Source organism: Hyla sarda, chromosome 10, assembly GCF_029499605.1.
Source record: "Hyla sarda isolate aHylSar1 chromosome 10, aHylSar1.hap1, whole genome shotgun sequence".
NCBI classification, from domain to species: domain Eukaryota; kingdom Metazoa; phylum Chordata; class Amphibia; order Anura; family Hylidae; genus Hyla; species Hyla sarda.
In genome coordinates, this window is record NC_079198.1 from 44,111,610 (window position 1) to 44,130,937 (window position 19,328).

Sequence of the window (19,328 nt, forward strand, 5' to 3'; positions counted from 1 at the left end):
TTTGCAGATTCATCAATCACTTCTTAAAACCGATTGTGGAATCACTACCTTCATACTTGAAAGACACGACTGATTTACTCAAACGACTAGGCGGCATACAACTTGATGACACCACCATCTTGGTGACTTGCGATATAGAATCCCTCTATACATCTATTCGCCACTCCGAAGGGAATGAGGCTGTCCAGATCTTCTTATCCATGACTGACATCGATCCTGATTTATGTAAGTTGTTGCTGGAACTTCTTCAGTATGCATTTACTCACAATTTCTTTCTTTTTAAGGACCTCCTCTACCTGCAACTCCAAGGAACAGCAATGGGGGCGGCTTGTGTGCCCTCATATGCAAACTTATTCCTGGGGTTGTGGGAGAGGAGGATCTTTATGATGGATCCCTTGCCACTGATTGAGAAAATATCGCTATGGGGTCAGTACATACACGGTTCCGTAGAAGAACTTTCCAGGTTCATGTCACATCTTAACAATAATTCAGTCAATATTAAATTGACCTACAAATATGGGAGAAAAGACATGGATTTCTTGGATCTTCTATTGAGTGTTGATGAGGATGGCTTTATCACATCCAATTTGTTTCGCAAAAAGACCTCCACCAATTCACTCTTGCATGCATCTTCATCACATCCAAAATTGCTGATATCTAATATCCCTGTAGGCCAGTTTCTCCAGATGAGGAGAATTTGCTCCACTGAAGAATTCTTCGAACAACAAGCCAATGACCTCAAAATCCGATTTCAGGATAGGGGATACAAAAAAGCGGACATCGAAAGAGGATATACTCGAGCCAAATCTACAGCAAGAACTGCCCTACTCACCAACAAGAGGCAACGCAACTCGGAAAACCAGGTGAGGTACATTTCAATGTACAACACTAGGTGGTGCTCAATTCAAAGAGCACTTAAGAAACATTGGTCTGTGTTGACTATGGACTCTACACTCACTCCGTATCTCTCGAACCAACCGTCCATAACATATCGGCAGGCTACAAACCCGAGGGATATTTTAGTGCACAGTCACCATAGAGGCCAATCGAAACCAGGCATTTTTGGGTCCAAAGGACCAAAGTGGGGCTGTAGACCATGCGGAGGATGCGTGGCTTGCCCCAATATTGAGAAGGCCGAGGATTTTGTAGATTCCTCTGGTGATCGTAAATTTACAATCAAACACACCATCAATTGCTGCACTTCGGGCGTAATTTATTACGCCACTTGCCCCTGCCACCTTATTTATATTGGCTTAACTTCCAGAGAGCTAAGGAGGAGGGTGCGTGAGCACATCCTGGGAATCGAAGCCACAAGGGATGTTGAAGATCTGAGTATGCTTAAGACACTACCTCGCCATTTTCGTGAACATCATCAGTCGGACAGCAAACTACTAAAGGTAAGAGGGATCGACCGGGCTCTGATTGGCCCTAGACGGGGGAATTGGCGTAAGACCCTGGCCCAAAAAGAATCCAGATGGATTTATACTTTAAAAACAGTGACGCCCCTGGGTCTTAATGAACACAATAGCTTTGCATCATTTATTTAGTCCATCCCCATATCTTGTGTTTCATTGATGTCACTTGGTTCCACTTTTTAATTTCTAGTGTTTTTTTGGTTTTAATTTTTTAACAGCTTATTCATATAGTGTTTCTTCTTCTTTTTTCTTTTCTTTTTTTCTTTTCTTCTCTATCCTGTGTTTGTGTCCACCTGTGTTTTCCCACCCCTCTCCCCCTTTTCCCTGGACTTCATGTTTGGATGAAGAAAACATAACGCCATGAAGATTATCACTCATTGTTTGGATACACATATATTTTTATCTTTTTCATATTATTTTTCAGTTTCACATTACCCCTTATTATGTCATCACACATCACTTTTAGTGACATACCTACCACATTATTGTATGTCCACTCCAGGCCTCCGTAGGCTTGGCGTTTCACATATCTTATCAAACACTGACCTAGCTTTTCACATGTCATCTGTGGCTTTTTTTCCACAATTGTTTTATTATTATTATTATTATTTTTTTTTTTTTTTAAATAACTGTTTATTTTTCAAAAAATTCCAAAACAAAGAAGAACAAATACATATAAAGAAAATAAAAATAAAATAGTTCCATACTGGTGGGTCTGCATGGATATCTGGGATGTTATTTCTATTGTTATATGTCGACTGAATACGTGAAGTTGAAACATCATATGGACTGTTGATCACCGTCTTATGTCCTCTTCACATACTCCTTTCCCCTCTTTTTTACTTTTATTATTATTATTATATATCTCTATTTCGATCACCACGCCCTGCGAGTCCCAAGATCTCTTATGCTCTTCACTTATACCCTTTGCTATCTTGACCTTCATGTTTACTCTCACTCTCACTTTGCATGTTACGTGTGTTCACTTGCACGCTTGCTGTGTTTTCGCACCCCTATGTAAATCATAAGGTTTGGCTATTGTGCCCAGTCTTCAATTGTATTTTTCCCATATTCAATATGGCTATCTTGCATGTGTATGCGTATTGCGCAGGCGCGCGATCCCCTGCACTATCACAACCACTTATGCGTTCCACGCTGGCTTGTTCCCTGCGCAGCGATTGGTCTGACATGTCTACGTAGCGGACGCGCTACGTAACTGACTCACCAGACATGCGCAGTGGAAACCAACATGGCGCCCGGACGCTAGGCTGTTCCGGATTACTTTATTTCCATGTGTGCTTTTTATGCTTTTATTTCCATTGGTTGTCGCACTATATATATATATATATATATATATATATATATATATATATATATATATATATATGCAATCTCCACCACAGCACAAATAATCAGAGGTCCAGGATCAAGTGGAAAGGCTTCCAAGTTTATTCACACCATAAATGTGATAGCGGTGCAACGTTTCGGCAAACTGCCTTTGTCAAGCATACAAATCATTCAAAATGCAAAACTTAAATACATCAAGGTGCTTTCTGATAGGTTTACAAACAGCTGTGATACATTGTGATTAATGATTCCATCCAACCCTCTAAAGGTAATTGGTTCTCATGTGTGACATCATCACAACAAACAATGACTGCTACAATAAAGTGCATATTCTCACTCTAGTGACCACACAATAGTTAATAAATGAATAGGGGGGAGTATACATGGCATCAGAATCAAGACTGGCTCTATTGATTGTCAATAGCTGTCATATCAGTACTTACGATCGTTCTGTCCCTCCATGTGTCTATATGTTTGTAAACAAATGTATTGCGGCTGCGCGAAATCGCGCCTGCCGCGGCTCTCATATCGCAAGTTCCACTGTTACTATGCGCATGCGTGAACCCATGTAACAAGGACACTATAGTTACCACAGACGCTTGCTAATGCGGCTGCGCAAAAGCCGCAGAGCGATACGCTCTACTTTCGGTACAATACCGGGTCGTGTGTTCCCAACCCAATGCACATACGTCAATTCAAGGCGCAGCGCATAGGGCTCCAGGTTGACAACACTAATTAAACCTAGTGAAGTACGGGGAGTAGTAATCTATAAATAAATAACATAGCAGCGTGTGTGTCAATATAAAAAAGTACAAAAGATACAATACAAAAATGCGGGCGGATAATAGTAATAAAATTACATTAATAGTCATGGAGTATATGAGAAGAGCTGTCTCGATTTGGTTGAAGCCATGTAAATCACTCCCTCCTCTTCTTACATAGTGTCAACGTGACATCCTATAAGTGATCTAAAATATAAAATGTAGAAAAAGAGAAGGTTAAAAACACTCATGGCCATTCCTAGCACATATTTGATGTATATAATAAGAACTATGCGGTTCAAGAGGTGAAAGAATGAAAAAAAAGGGGAAAGAAAAAAAGAAGGGAAAAAGGAAGAAAAAGAAGAAAAAAAAGAAAAAAGGAGAAGAAAAAAAAGAAAGAAAAAAAGAAAAGAAGAAGAGAAAAAAGGAAAGAAAAAAGAAAAAAAAGAAGAAAAACGAGAAAAAAAAGGGGGGGGGAAGGGGAAAAAAAATAAGAAGAATCAAGAAAAATTGAAAAAGGAAAAAGGAAAAAAGGGAAGAGTAGGAAAAAGGAAAAAGAAAAAGAAAAGGAAGAAAAAGAAAAATAGGGAGAAAGGGGGGATGGGGGGGAAAAAGGGAGGAAAAGGGAAAGAAGAAAAAAAGGGGGGGGAAAAACAGAAGGGGAGGGAGGGGGGAAAAGGAGGGGGGAAAGGGGAGGGGGGGTTAGGAAAAGGAGGGGGAAAAAAGGGAGAGGGGAAAAAAGGAGGGGGGGGGGGAAAGGAAAGAGAGAAAAAAAGAAAAGAAAAAAAGGGAAAAATAGAAGGGAAGCAAAGGAAAAGGGGAAAAAGGAGGAAAAAAGAAAAGAAAAATTAATTCACATGTAAGGCTTTAAACTAAAATCAATGTTCAGACCACAAGGTTGTAATGTGTTTAATAGATAAATCCATTTTAACTCTTTTTGTTTTAATAACTTTTCCCGGTCTCCTCCTCTACGTAGTATAGGGACATGATCTGTAATCCGGAAACGCAATTGGCTAATATTATGACCAATCTCCTTAAAGTGTTTCGGTATGGGCAAGTTAACCCTGCCCGTCCTAATCAATGATTTTTGTCCATTTAATCTGATCCTGCACTCATTTATGGTTTCTCCAATGTAGTATAAACCACATGGACATTGTAACATATAAACTACAAATGATGATCTACAGGTATATCTGTCCTTAATTTTAAATGTACGTCCAGTCAAAGGGTGACAAAATGTATCACCCTTGATCATACTGTTGCAGTGACTACATTCCATGCATGGAAATTCCCTTTCCTAGGGCCCAACCACATGCGTTCCCCCTTCTTTCTAAAACTACCAACGTCAGAACTCACCAAGCAATCTTTCAGACTGCGATTTTTTCTTCTATAGGCCATGACTGGGGAGGCTTTAATGTCAGTGGTACGTGAAATAATGTCCCAATTTTTCTTGATAATCTTAGATATCTCTCCACTCTTAGTTGTGTATGTGGAGACAAAAGGTATTTTGTCTTCCTTTGATTTTACTTTCTTAGTGAGAAGGTTGACCCGGGGGGGGGGGTGGCCGCAAGTTTATTCTTATGTTTATGTTTATGTCTAAACATAAGAATAAACTTGCGGCCACCCCCCGGGTCACCCTTCTCACTAAGAAAGTAAAATCAAAGGAAGACAAAATACCTTTTGTCTCCACATACACAACTAAGAGTGGAGAGATATCTAAGATTATCAAGAAAAATTGGGACATTATTTCACGTACCACTGACATTAAAGCCTCCCCAGTCATGGCCTATAGAAGAAAAAATCGCAGTCTGAAAGATTGCTTGGTGATTTCTGACGTTGGTAGTTTTAGAAAGAAGGGGGAACGCACGTGGTTGGGCCCTAGGAAAGGGAATTTCCCATGCATGGAATGTAGTCACTGCAACAGTATGATCAAGGGTGATACATTTTGTCACCCTTTGACTGGACGTACATTTAAAATTAAGGACAGATATACCTGTAGATCATCATTTGTAGTTTATATGTTACAATGTCCATGTGGTTTATACTACATTGGAGAAACCATAAATGAGTGCAGGATCAGATTAAATGGACATAAATCATCGATTAGGACGGGCAGGGTTGACTTGCCCATACCGAAACACTTTAAGGAGTTTGGTCATAATATTAGCCAATTGCGTTTCCGGATTATAGATCATGTCCCTATACTACGTAGAGGAGGAGACCGGGAAAAGTTATTAAAACAAAAAGAGTTAAAATGGATTTATCTATTAAACACATTACAACCTTGTGGTCTGAACATTGATTTTAGTTTAAAGCCTTACATGTGAATTAATTTTTCTTTTCTTTTTTCCTCCTTTTTCCCCTTTTTTCCCTTTTCCTTTGCATCCCTTCTATTTTTCCCTTTTTTTCTTTTCTTTTTTTCTCTCTTTCCTTCCCCCCCCCCTCCTTTTTTCCCCTCTCCCTTTTTCCCCCTCCTTTTCCTAACCCCCCCCTCCCCTTTCCCCCCCCCCCTCCTTTTACCCCCCCCTCCCTCCCCTCCTGTTTTTTCCCCCCCTTTTTTTCTTCTTTCCCTTTTCCTCCCTTTTTCCCCCCCATCCCCCCTTTTTTTCTCCCTATTTTTCTTTTTCTTCCTTTTCTTTTCCCTTTTTCCTACTCTTCCCTTTTTTCCTTTTTCAATTTTTCTTGATTCTTCTTATTTTTTTTCCCCTTCCCCCCCCCCTTTTTTTCTTGTTTTTCTTCTTTTTTTTCTTTTTTTCTCTTTTTTCTTTCCTTTTTTCTCTTCTTCTTTTCTTTTTTTTCTTTCTTTTTTTTCTTCTCCTTTTTTCTTTTTTTCTTCTTTTTCTTCCTTTTTCCCTTCTTTTTTTCTTTCCCCTTTTTTTTTCATTCTTTCACCTCTTGAACTGCATAGTTCTTATTATATACATCAAATATGTGCTAGGAATGGCCATGAGTGTTTTTAACCTTCTCTTTTTCTATATTTTATATTTTAGATCACTTATAGGATGTCACGTTGACACTATGTAAGAAGAGGAGGGAGTGATTTACATGGCATCAACCAAATCGAGACAGCTCTTCTCATATACTCCATGACTATTAATTTTATTTTATTACTATAATCCACCCGCATTTTTGTATTGTATCTTTTGTACTTTTTTATATTGACACGCACGCTGCTATGTTATTTATTTATAGATTACTACTCCCCGTACTTCACTAGGTTTAATTAGTGTTGGCAACCTGGAGCCCTATGCGCTGCGCCTTGAATTGACGCATGTGCATTGGGTTGGGAACACACGACCCGGTATTGTACCGAAAGTAGAGCGTATCGCTCTGCGGCTTTTGCGCAGCCGCATTAGCAAGCGTCTGTGGTAACTATAGTGTCCTTGTTACATGGGTTCACGCATGCGCATAGTAACAGTGGAACTTGCAATATGAGAGCCGCGGCAGGCGCGATTTCGCGCAGCTGCAATACATTTGTTTACAAACATATAGACACATGGAGGGACGGAACGATCGTAAGTACTGATATGACAGCTATTGACAATCAATAGAGCCAGTCTTGATTCTGATGCCATGTATACCCCCCCCCCTATTCATTTATTAACTATTGTATGGTCACTAGAGTGAGAATATGCACTTTATTGTAGCAGTCATTGTTTGTTGTGATGATGTCACACATGAGAACCAATTACCTTTAGAGGGTTGGATGGAATCATTAATCACAATGTATCACAGCTGTTTGTAAACCTATCAGAAAGCACCTTGAGGTATTTAAGTTTTGCATTTTGAATGATTTGTATGCTTGACAAAGGCAGTTTGCCGAAACGTTGCACCGCTATCACATTTATGGTGTGAATAAACTTGGAAGCCTTTCCACTTGATCCTGGACCTCTGATTATTTGTGCTGTGGTGGAGATTGCATATTCATGGACTGCTGACCTGCCAGTTGGCTGACCACGTGCACTTACAGAGGGGGTCTTTGCTTGCTCTTTCGCTTGGAGTTATATATATATATATATATATATATATATATATATATATATATATATATATATCTGTATTATATCAATCCACTACACATTCCCTGAAGAAGCCTTCTGGGTGAAATGACGTTGGGGTGGTGTCCGGCACTTGGGGTAAGATGGCCAGCCGGTTCTCTTTGTTTATACTGCTTTTTCATGTTATTTTTGGAGCTGCTTTTGCATAGGTGCTGTAGGCTCCAGTGCTGTCTTTTGGCAGCCTCAGCCACTTTTCCTATGAAGCTCTCCCTATACCATGAGCAGTTCACAAACTGAACCGTGTTTTGGGCCTTCCCCCATGTGGGCTAGTGTGCAATATTTTGTGGTTCTCATATATGCTGCTATTTTTTGACTCTAGTATTGTCCATATACAGTTATTAACATCCATTTCCAGGTTTTTGAGTATATGTCTTAGGTATCACACCTAGTTACATTTGCGATTGGCACATTACTATCCATTGTGATCTATTTATGTGTCTGGACACCTCAATAGTCTGTCTGTCTCTGTTCCAATTTTTTACTGTTTTTTAATTCACTTTTTAATAAAGTATTTGACACTGTTTAATACATAGTTCTCAGCGTATCTCTTCTTTGGATTAACATTTTATAAGTGGTCAGAAACTTGTAAATAACTAATGAAAGAATAAAGTTACGTTAAAACCAAGCACATCATTGTTTTTCTTGTGAAATTCCCAATAAGTTTGATGTGTCACATAACCTCTTCCTATTGAAAAAAAAAAAAGTTGGATTCAAAATGGCCGACTTCAAAATGGCCATGGTCACCACCCATCTTGAAAATTTTTCCCATCACATATACCAATATGCCACAAACAGGAAGTTAATATCACCAACCATTCCCATTTTATTAAGGTGTATCCATATAAATGGCCCACCTTGTATCTAAAAACACTACACAAAATAAAGAGTAAAACACTACAGTACACTACACTTACATGAAATAAAGAATAAAACACTACATATACACACACCTTTACACTGTCCCGTCCCCCAATAAAAATGAATAATGTCTCGTACGGCACTGTTTCCTAAACGGAGCCTCCAGCTGTTGCAAAACAACTCCCAGCATTGCTGGACAGTCATTAACTGAGGAGGCAAGTGTAACGCTTGTATCTGGGTCCACCCCTATGAAAATCCCTTATTTAGGCCACACACATGGCCCTCTCTCACTGTGGAACCCTGTCATATTTCAAGGCAACAGTTTAGTGCCACATATGGGGTATTTCCATACTCGGGGAAAAATTGTGTTAACTTTGGAGGGCTTTTTTTTCCTTTTACCCCTTATGAAAATGAAAAGTTGGGGGCTACACCAGCATGTTAGTGTAAAAAAAATAAAACATTTTACACTAACATGCTGGTGTTGTCCCATACTTTTCATTTTTACAAGAGGTAAAAGGAGAAATATACCCCCAAAATGCAACGCAATATCTTGTGAGTACAGAAATACCCCATATGTGGACGTAAAGCACTCTGCAGGCGCACAACAGGGCTCAGTAGTGAGAGTGCATGTACATTTGAGGCCTAAATTGGTGATTTGCACAGGGGTGGCCGTTAGTTACAGTGGTTCTGACAAAAACAAAAAAGAAAACGCCCACATGTGACCCCATTTTGGAAATTACACCCCTCAAGGAACATAAGGGGTACAGTGAGCCTTAACACCCCAAAAGTCTTTGATGAATTTTCGTTAGTTGGATGTGAAAATGAAAAATTTGATTATTGTTTTCATTGAAATGCTGGTGTTACCCCAAATTTTTCATTTTCACAAGGGGTAATAGATAAAAAAAAATCCCCCAAAATTTGTAACATGAGGATGTAAAATGCTCTGGGGGCACGCTACAATGCTTAGAAGAGAAGGAGAAAAATTTGTTTTTTGGAGACAGGGATTTGGCTGGAATTGAAGGCCTTGTGCATTTACAAAGCTCCTATGCTGCCAGAACAGTGGACCCCCCACATGTGACCCCATTTAATAGGGGGTGTAATAATGGGTGCAGTGAGCATTTACACCCATCCGTAAAAATAAAAAATTTAATTTTTTGTTTGCACAGCCCACTGTTTCAAAGATCTATCAAACACCAGTGGGGTGTAAATGCTCACTGCACCCCTTATTACATTTCGTGAGGGGTATAGTTTCAGAAATGGGGTCACATGTGGGGGGGGTCCACTGTTCTAGCACCCTGGGGGCTTTGCAAATGCACATGGTCCGACTTCCATTTCAACCAAATTCTCTCTCCAAAAGCCCAATGGATCTCGTTCTTTTCTGAGCCCTGTAGTGCACCTGCAGAGCACTTTATATCCACATATGATGTATTTCCATATACTTGTGTTAAAAATTTTGGGGGACTTTTTCTTCTCTTACCTGTTGTGAAAATGAAAAATGTGGGGTAACACCAGCATTTTAGTGAAAAAAATAAAGTTTTTCATTTTCAAGTCCATCTTTAGCGAAAATTTGTCAAACACCTGTGGGGTTTAAAGGCTCACTGTACCAGTTGTTACATTCCTTGAGGGATGTAATTTCCCAAATAGTGTGCCATGTGGGTTTTCTTTTGCTGTTCTGGCACCATGGGGGCTTCCTAAATGCAACATGCCCCCCAAAAAACATTTCAGCAAAATTTGCATTGCAAAATATCCCTCCTTCCCTTCTTAGCTCTCTAGTGCACCTACATAGCACTTTACATACACATATGAGGTATTTCCTTACTGGAGAGAAATGGGATTACAAATTTTGGAGGGCATTTTTTTCTATTACACCTTGTGAAAATGAAAAGTTTGGGGTAACATCAGCATTTTAGTGTTAACAATCTATTCATTTTCACGTCCCACTCACCTGTGGGGTATTAAGGCTCACTGTACCCCTTGTTATGTTCCATGAGGGGTGTAGTTTCTCAAATAGTGTTCCATATGTTTATTTTATTTATTTATTTATTTATTTTTGCTGTTCTGGCACCATGGGGGCTTCCTAAATGCTACATGCCCCCAAAAAACCTTTTCAGCAAAATTTGCTCTCCAAAAGCCCATTGTCACTCCTTCCCTTCTGAGCCCTCTACCTCACCCAAAGAGCACTGTACATCCACATATGACGTACTTCTATACTTAAGAGAAATTGAATGACATATTTTGGGGGACTTGTTCACCTTTTACCCCTTGTAAAAAAAAAAAAAATGGGGCTACAAGAACATGTTGGTGTAAAAACTGGAGATTTAGAATTTTCTCGTTCCCTTTGCTGCTATTCCTGTGAAACACGATCACCCGTAAGGAAAACGGTCACTTGTTCACCCACACTATAACCCGATACACTGGGTTATAGTGCGGGTGAACAGGAGACCGATGTGGGGTCTTGGACTGCTATACCTACCTGCAATCCAGAGCCCCGATCCTCCAAAGTTCCCCCTCTTCCAGCGCTGACTTGCGCTTTGTGTCGGGCCCACCTGCTAGATTTAAATATTCACAAGCTGGTCACATGAGCGCTTGTGCCTACTGAGCACTCACGTGAGCCGCGCTTCTGAATATTTACATCTAGTCAGCGGGCCTGCCTCAAAGCGCAAGTCAGCGCTGGAAGAGGATCAGGGCTCCGGACTGCAGATAGGTATAGCAGTCAGAGACCCAGCATCAGTCTCCTTTTCACTATAACCCGGCGTATTCAAACTTTTTGAATGTCTTTTTGAATACTTTGAGGGGTGCAGTTTCTATAATGGGGTCAGTTATGGGGGATTTCTTACAAAAAGACCCCTAAAATCCACTTCAAATTGAACTGGTCCCAGAAAAATTCAGATTTTGAATTTTTCGTAAAAATTTGGAAAATTGATTTTATACTTTAAAGCCCAATAATGTCTTCAAAGAGTAAAAATATGTCAACTTTATGATGCCAGCATAACGTATACATATTGTGTAGGGGAATCTTTATATAATTAATTTGGCACGTCCATTTTCCTTACAAGCAGAGAGTTTCAAACCTAGAAAAATGCAACACTTTCATATTTTTCATGAAATTTTGGAATTTTTCACCAAGAAATGATGCAAGTATCGACAAAACTTTACCACTACCATAAAGTAGAATATGTCTCGAAAAAACTATCTCTGACTCAAATTCATAAGTAAAAGCATTTCGGGGTTATTAATGCATAAAGTGACAGAGGTCAGATTAGCAAAAATTGCTCTTGTCAAAATGGGCTCTGTCCCCAAGGGGTTAAAGAATTAAATTAAAATATACAATGCAATGTATATCAGATATGGATTTAAATTACAATTAATATACATTATATTAATAGTAGTAATAATATCAGGTGTCATGAAGGACACTATCAACTAAAGATGAGCGAATCAAATCTGATGAATGAGAATTCGTTACGAATTTCAGGAAAATTTTAATTCACAATGAATGGGAATATCGCTGCGATTCTTTCACACAAATTGCTTCATTAAACTCCATTTAGTGCGGTCCAGGCTTTAGGGCATCTAAAATGGCGGATCCACATGTGAGGACATGGGACAAGGAATTCTGGGAAGGCTAGGCGGGATGACCCTGAATCACATGCAGCATGCAGCCTATCAGCAGCCAGTCACCCCTGTGATGTCACAGCCCTATATAATCGGCAGCCATATTGTGGCCAGTCACTTCAGCCTTTCACTGCAGAGAGATAGATAGGGACAGACAGCACTGTGTGTTGCACAGAAAAGCTTTTTTCCAGCAGCGATTCACCTCCTAGTCAAGTCAGCATTCTGTTGCACAGAGAGAGGGACAGAGAGCAGTGTGTGTTTCACAGAAAAACATTCTTACTGCAGCAATTCACCTCCCAGTCACTGTCTACAGTGTTCTATTACAGAGAGGGACAGAGAATCTGGCGCATAACCCGGCAAAACATGTTGGATTTGAAATAGTAAATGAGGGCCAGGGAGTGTGCTGTGTTAGTGAAATAATACTGTAATTCAGTATGACATGCAGATTACAGACATTGCTATTAGAATCACTGCCGCAGGGCGTGTGGATGTGGCAGATTTTTTATGTAATTTTTATTTTATTTAATTGGAATTTATTAACATTTTTTGATTACCCATTCTGGTGAGCATCGAGCTGGCGGTCCTCCGCCAGGCGAGATACCACCTGCTCCAGCCCCTGCCTCTCAGCACCCCCCTGACTGTAAAAGTACAAATGTTTCATTTAATCAGTTCTGGTTCATTGTTATCACTCCAAGTTGTAATATGATGTCAACAACCATAGGGCCTCAGTCTTGAAAAGATTACATAAATTTCTTTAAATTTAAGATTTATATTAGATTCCCAGGTTTAATGCCCCAGTGTTTACTTTAAACTAATATTGTATGACCCAAACTAACAAAACCCAATCTAACAAGGAGCCCCATGCGGGAAAATGACAGCCTGGAATTGGCGGCAGCAAGAGGAGACCATATAGTGACTGAATGACACAGCCTGGAGTTGGCGGCAGCATGAGGAGACTATAGGGCCTCACAATCCCTAAGATTAAAAGATGATTTTTAAAATTTTAATTGAAGAGTTATGGTAGCTAGTGCTACCATAAAAAGGTTTAGGTAATGTGCCAGGCCCAGAAGCATCAGTAAACCATATAGTGGCTGAATGACACAGCCTGGACCTCGCGGCAGCATGAGCAGACAATAGGACCCAACAATCCCTAAGATTAAAAGATGAATTTTAAAATTTAAATTGAAGATTTATGGTAGCTAGTGCTACCATAAAAAATGTAGGTAATGTCCCAGGCCCAGCAGCATCTGTAAACCATATAGTGGCTGAATGACACAGCCTGGAGTTTGTGGCAGCATGAGTAGAACATATAGTGGCTGATTGTCACAGCCTGGAGTTTGTGGCAGCATGAGGAGACCATATAGTGGCTGAATGGCACAGCCTGGAGTTGGCGGAAGCATGAGGAGACCATATAGTCGATGAATGGCACAGCCGGGAGTTGGCGGAAGCATGAGATATGGTGGCAGAATAAGACAGCCTTGATGTGGCAGCAGCATCAGGAGTCCTGAAAGTGACCCGGGGACAGAGTGGTGTGGAGGGTGGCAATATCAGTACCCAGTGACGAAGGTGGGTGAAAAAAAGTCTGATGCGGAGGAATGTTTATAACTGGGGAGCAGCACCTTAAATCGGTTTGGCACTTTCCATGTTTGTGTGGTGCCATGGTCAATCTACTCTGATGCATCAGGCATTGGTGGGTGGAAATCCTGGCTGATCCATGCCTGATTCATCTTCACAAAGCTCAGTCTCTCCACATTTTTCGTGGACAGACGAGTTCTCCTTGGGGTGTTGCCCAGCTGGACAGGGTGAGAGGGACATAGTCCCACCGCTATTTCTTCACAGGACCCTATGGACATAACTGCATAACAGGAACCAGCAGAATATCTTTTTACCTATAGGACTGTACATATCGATACACCATATTGCTGTGCCTTTCTTTTACAGGATACATACCTTCTGCACTCATTTATCGTACATGTAACGTATTGTAACAATATTTTTTACAGGACCAGTGCAGCCACATATTACTGTGTCTCATATTACACCATATATCTGTGTTGACAGTTTTTGCACTTGAACGTCTATTCATATCCATGAACTTTGATCTATAGGACATTATATGCACCATCTGGGGATTCAGAATTGACGTTTTATTTAAATTTTTGCACATTTTATTTTATTTTTATATTGAATTGATCCTATTTATTCTATCTTTTTTTTTATTTTTGGAGGGGAATCACAAGGGCCTCCATCTCACATCTACCCTTTTTGTATTTTATCTAATTTCTTCTTTAAATTCATATATTTTTCACTCTATGGTCTAATCTCTCTTTTTTGTTCACCTCTATTATCTGATTCCTACCTCTTTCTATTGCTCCTCTCCCTCCTTCTCTTCGCCCCTTTCCCCCTCCCTCTCACTAGATCACTTGAGGACTGTTACCATATTTTTCAAGCTTGATGTGGAGGAATGTTTATAACTGGGGAGCAGCACCTTAAATCTGTTTGGCACTATCCATGTTTGTGTGGCACCATGGTCAATCTGCTCTGATGCATCAGGCATTGGTGGGTGGTAATCCTGGCTTATCCATGCCTGATTCATCTTCACAAAGGTCAGTATCTCCACATTTTTTGTGGACAGACGAGTTCTCCTTGGGGTGACTATGGGACATGGTGGAGGATGAGGAGGCGGATGTCGCACACTGTTGCAGGACCAATGGCCTGAGAGCGTGGAGGCAGAAGCGGCATGACCTGTCTAAGTTGCTGTTGTGGCTGTGCAGGAACCACATTCATCCAGTGGGCCGTAAAAGACATGTATTGTCCCTGACCATAGTTAGAGCTCCACACGTCGGTGCTGCTGTGCACTTTGGTACACATTGGTAGAGTGGGGTGGTGGGTGTTAATACCAGTACCCGGTGACGAAGGAGAAAGAAGGAGAACTTGGCATCAGGCGGGTGGCAGGATCAGAATAGTAGCTGAGGCAGGTAGGCAGAAGAAAACTGTCTTTTTTTTGTCAAAGTCTTGGTGTGCGCAAGTAAGTATTGAGGATATGCATTACGTGAAACTTAACTTTTAACATTATTCTTAGGATAAAAGGAGGAGAAATCTAACAAAAGGAAAGGTGTGCAAAAAACACCATGTGCCACCAACACCATTGCAAAGACCTCTAAAAGGTGGAAGGGAACAATGTTTTACAGGTGGTGGTAAAAACTTTTCCTATAAGGCCCTACTCTCGCACTATTAATTCCCTTATTGGCAAGTGTTACTCATCCTAAAAAGGGTGGCCCCACACAGGAACTTCTCCCTATTTCCACCTAAAAACCTCCAAGTCACTTCAAAGCCATTTCCCATGGTTTTTAGTTTGAAATAGGGAGAGGTTCCTGTGTGGGGCTGCCCTTTTTAGGACGAGTAAAACTTGCCAAGAAGGGAAGTAATAGTGCGAGAGTTGGGCCTTACAGGGGAAGTTTTTACCCCCACCTGTTACAATGGACCATACATTGTTCCCTTCCACATTTTAGAGGTCTTTGCATCGCATAAATACTTGGTGCTGTCAGTGGCACATGTTATTTTTTTTGCACACCTTTCCTTTTGTTAGGATAAAATATATGGATCCCAATTTATTTATTTTTTTTACATCTAAGAAAAGTTAAGTTTTAGCTTATGCATATCCTCAATACTTACTTGTGGTCTAATGTAGAGGAATTTCTGAAACTGGGCACCAGCACCTAAATTATGTTTTGCAGCATCCATGGCAGCACAATGAGAGAGCCTGGAGGTGGTAGCATCAGCATGAGGAAACCATATGGTGGCACAATGACAGAGCCTGGAGATGGTAGCATCAGCATATGGAGACATAGAGCAGCACAATGACAGAGCCTGGAGGTGGCAGCATTAGCATGAGGAGACCATACAGCAGCATAATTAGAGAGCCTGGAGGGGGCAGCACAGCATGAGGAGACCATAGAGCAGCACAATGAGAGAGCCTGGAGGTGGAAGCATCAGCATGAGCAGACCATAGAGCAGCACAATGAGAGAGCCTGGAGGTGGCAGAATCAGCATGAGGAGACCATTGAGCAGCACAATGACAGAGCCTGGAGGTCTAGAAAAAAAGTCGCTCCATGTGCGGGATCAGCAGATCTTGTATGTGGGGGAAGGGGAGGATAATTCCAAGCCACTTACCAAAGATGGTTGTGCGCCCAGACACAACAAGGTCTAGCGTGATATGGATGGTAAGGTTCACTGCAGCCCTCCTCGGTAGATAATGGAACAGGAGTAGAATGACCGTAGAGTAAGGAGTTTGTCCAGCGCAGAGAGGACCGTCAGGCCAGGTTAAAATCAGAGGATTTTTTGATTGCAACGCGTTTCGCTGCGCATGCGCAGCTTCATCAGGCATGCCTGATGAAGCTGCGCATGCACAGCGAAACGCGTTGCATTCAATAAATCCTCTGATTGCACTCTCTCACAGACTATTAGGAATGGACTGCTGGGTATGTATTATACATACCCAGTATAACCAGAAGACCATTTGTTATGGAACATTTGTTATGGAACCATTTGTTATGAAAAATGCACAGCTCTCTGTGCACCAGAACACTGATGTGACTAGGAGATGAAACGCTGCTAGAAAAATCTATTCTGTGAAACACAAACAGGATGTCCATCCTATCTCTCTGCAGTGTAATGAATGAAGTGACTAGCCGAAATATGGCTGCCGATTAAATAAGGCTGTGACATTGATAGGGATGACCCTTATGTTTCTTATGACTGATCAATATACTAATATTAATATGCCATTGCTGCTGGAAAAATATCTGTTCCCTTACCCTTTAACCCAGATACATCAGAATGCTAAATGCTATTGCTGAATATTGCAGAAGAGCTTTGCTTTCCTTAATTCAAAACATTTCATCTTATCGCTTTGCCTGTAACTAAGAATAGAGTCTTGAGATGGAGACTATGGATACAAGACGTCTATACATTGGACTTTGTGGAAAAATGCAGAAATCTTAAGCTAGAGGACTTGCAAAATAAAGACTTATGCTACGCCACAAATGACTAATCGGCATATAGAATGATGTTTTATTCTTCAACCCATATACTCAGAATGCTATCTACTCATGACTCTGAACAGAGGCTTTGAGACGACTCCATGCAGGAGTAGAAAGACTAAACATCTGATGAGCAACCAATCAAACTGTAACATATTAATTGTGGTGTCATAATCAACCCACCCTAAACCTCCTTCTTTGCACAATGTTAAAACCAACTGTTTCTTCCTGAATTAAATGAGAACTCCCTAGGGTCTGTACCAGGGCCGGACTGGGACCAAAAATAGGCCCGGGCATTTTAGATTAAGCAACCCATTTTGGTAATGGGTGTGGCTATGTGAAGGCGGAGCCAAACGGGGAGGGGCCACATGTTAATTATAGTCGGGTATAAAAGTATAAAAGGGTACATTATGGGAAAAACATTATATATATATGTATATATATATATATATATATATATATATATATATATATTTCACATACATATATACATTAAGATAGCTAAGACAATATCCCATAATATCTCTAAATAAATTATATAGTTACCAAATAACACTTGTATACTGAGACCAATATTACCAATAATACCAGTATACAAGGTATAATAGAACCGCCACACCATGACCACTACCATCATCACCACATGACCATACAAAGCTCATAAAGTGGTGACCCCAGCTCTACACAGGGACTGTAGACCGTAAAATTAATTACAGTGCAATTACATTTACTGACTCACATTCTTGGAGTTGTTCTCTTTCTTTTTCTTCTTTGTCTTGCTCAGACCGCCATAGTCTTCTTCCAACCATGACTCGTCACAGCAGAATCGGTCAGACAACATACATATCAGGCTCCAATTTTTTTCAGTACATTTCTCACCTGTTCCCTACCCTCAGTGCCCAACATAATGCACCCCTTGGTGCCCTGCATAGAATGAGGGAGTAGGTAAGTGTGTTGGGGGGGGGGGAGGGAGATTTGGTGGTGTTGGGTAGGTAATTTCCCCTTCTACAATAGGTAGTGCCCCCCAAAAGGTAGATAGGGAATTTCCCCTATAAGATTCCCCTACCTATATAGTTAGGTAATAGGTAGGTTTTAAGTCATGCCCCTAGTAAGTAGTAGGTAATATCTCCAGGTAGGTAGTGCCTCCAGTAGGTAGATCCCTCAGGTAGGTAATGCCCCCAGGTAGACATTGCCCCAGTAAACACTGCCCCCAGTAGACATTGCCCCAGTAGACACTGTCCCCAGTAGACACTGTCCCCAGTAGATATTTTCCCCAGTGAACACTGCCCCCAGTGAACACTGCCCCCAGTAGACATTGTCCCCAGTAGACATTGTCCCCAGTAAACACTGCCCCCAGTAGACATTGTCCCCAGTAGACTTTAAGAAAAAATAAAAGATGCTGGCAGTGGTAGGCCTCTCTCAGGCCTAGGCTCTTGGGGGTGCCTGAGTGCCTGACCTGTCAGTCTGCCCCTGGATATGTGAGAGAGAGAGAAGAATGAGAAGAGAGAGAGAGAGACGCAGAGGTAGTGGGACCAAGCCCAGGTCACTGGCAGCATCAGCAGCTAGAAGGGCAGTGTATATATCCCACAGCACTCGGATTTGAGGGGAAACAAGAGCAATTATTTTCCTAATACAGATGCATCTTGTTTCACCTCAAATCCAAGTGCTTTTGGATATATACACTGTGATAGATAGATAGATAGATAGATAGATATGAGATAGATAGATATGAGATAGATAGATATGCGATAGATAGATAAATATGAGATAGATAGATATAAGATAGATATAAGATGGATAGATAGATAGTAGGGCTGCATGATATGGGGGAAATGTGCGATTGCAATTATGGGCTTAAATATTGCGATTTCGATATGCGATGCTATACAATAAATAATATCCCGCTATTTCATGTCCAATCTCCTCCATTTTACAACTATCCACCTATTTTATGCCCACTGCCCATTTCACATCTCCCCCATGTCAAATTCCATCCCTTGTCACATTCTCCCCCCTTGTCACATTCTCCCCCCCCTTGTCACATTCTCCCCCCCTTGTCACATTCCCCCCCTTGTCACATTCCCCCCTTGTCATCCCCCCCCCTTGTCACATTCTCCTTCCCTTTGTCACATTCTCAAGTAATGTGTTTGCTGCCAAAAAAAGACCTTTCCCCATCAGCCAATCACTGGCTTGACACGTGACACCACTGCGGCCAGTGATTGGCTGAAAAGG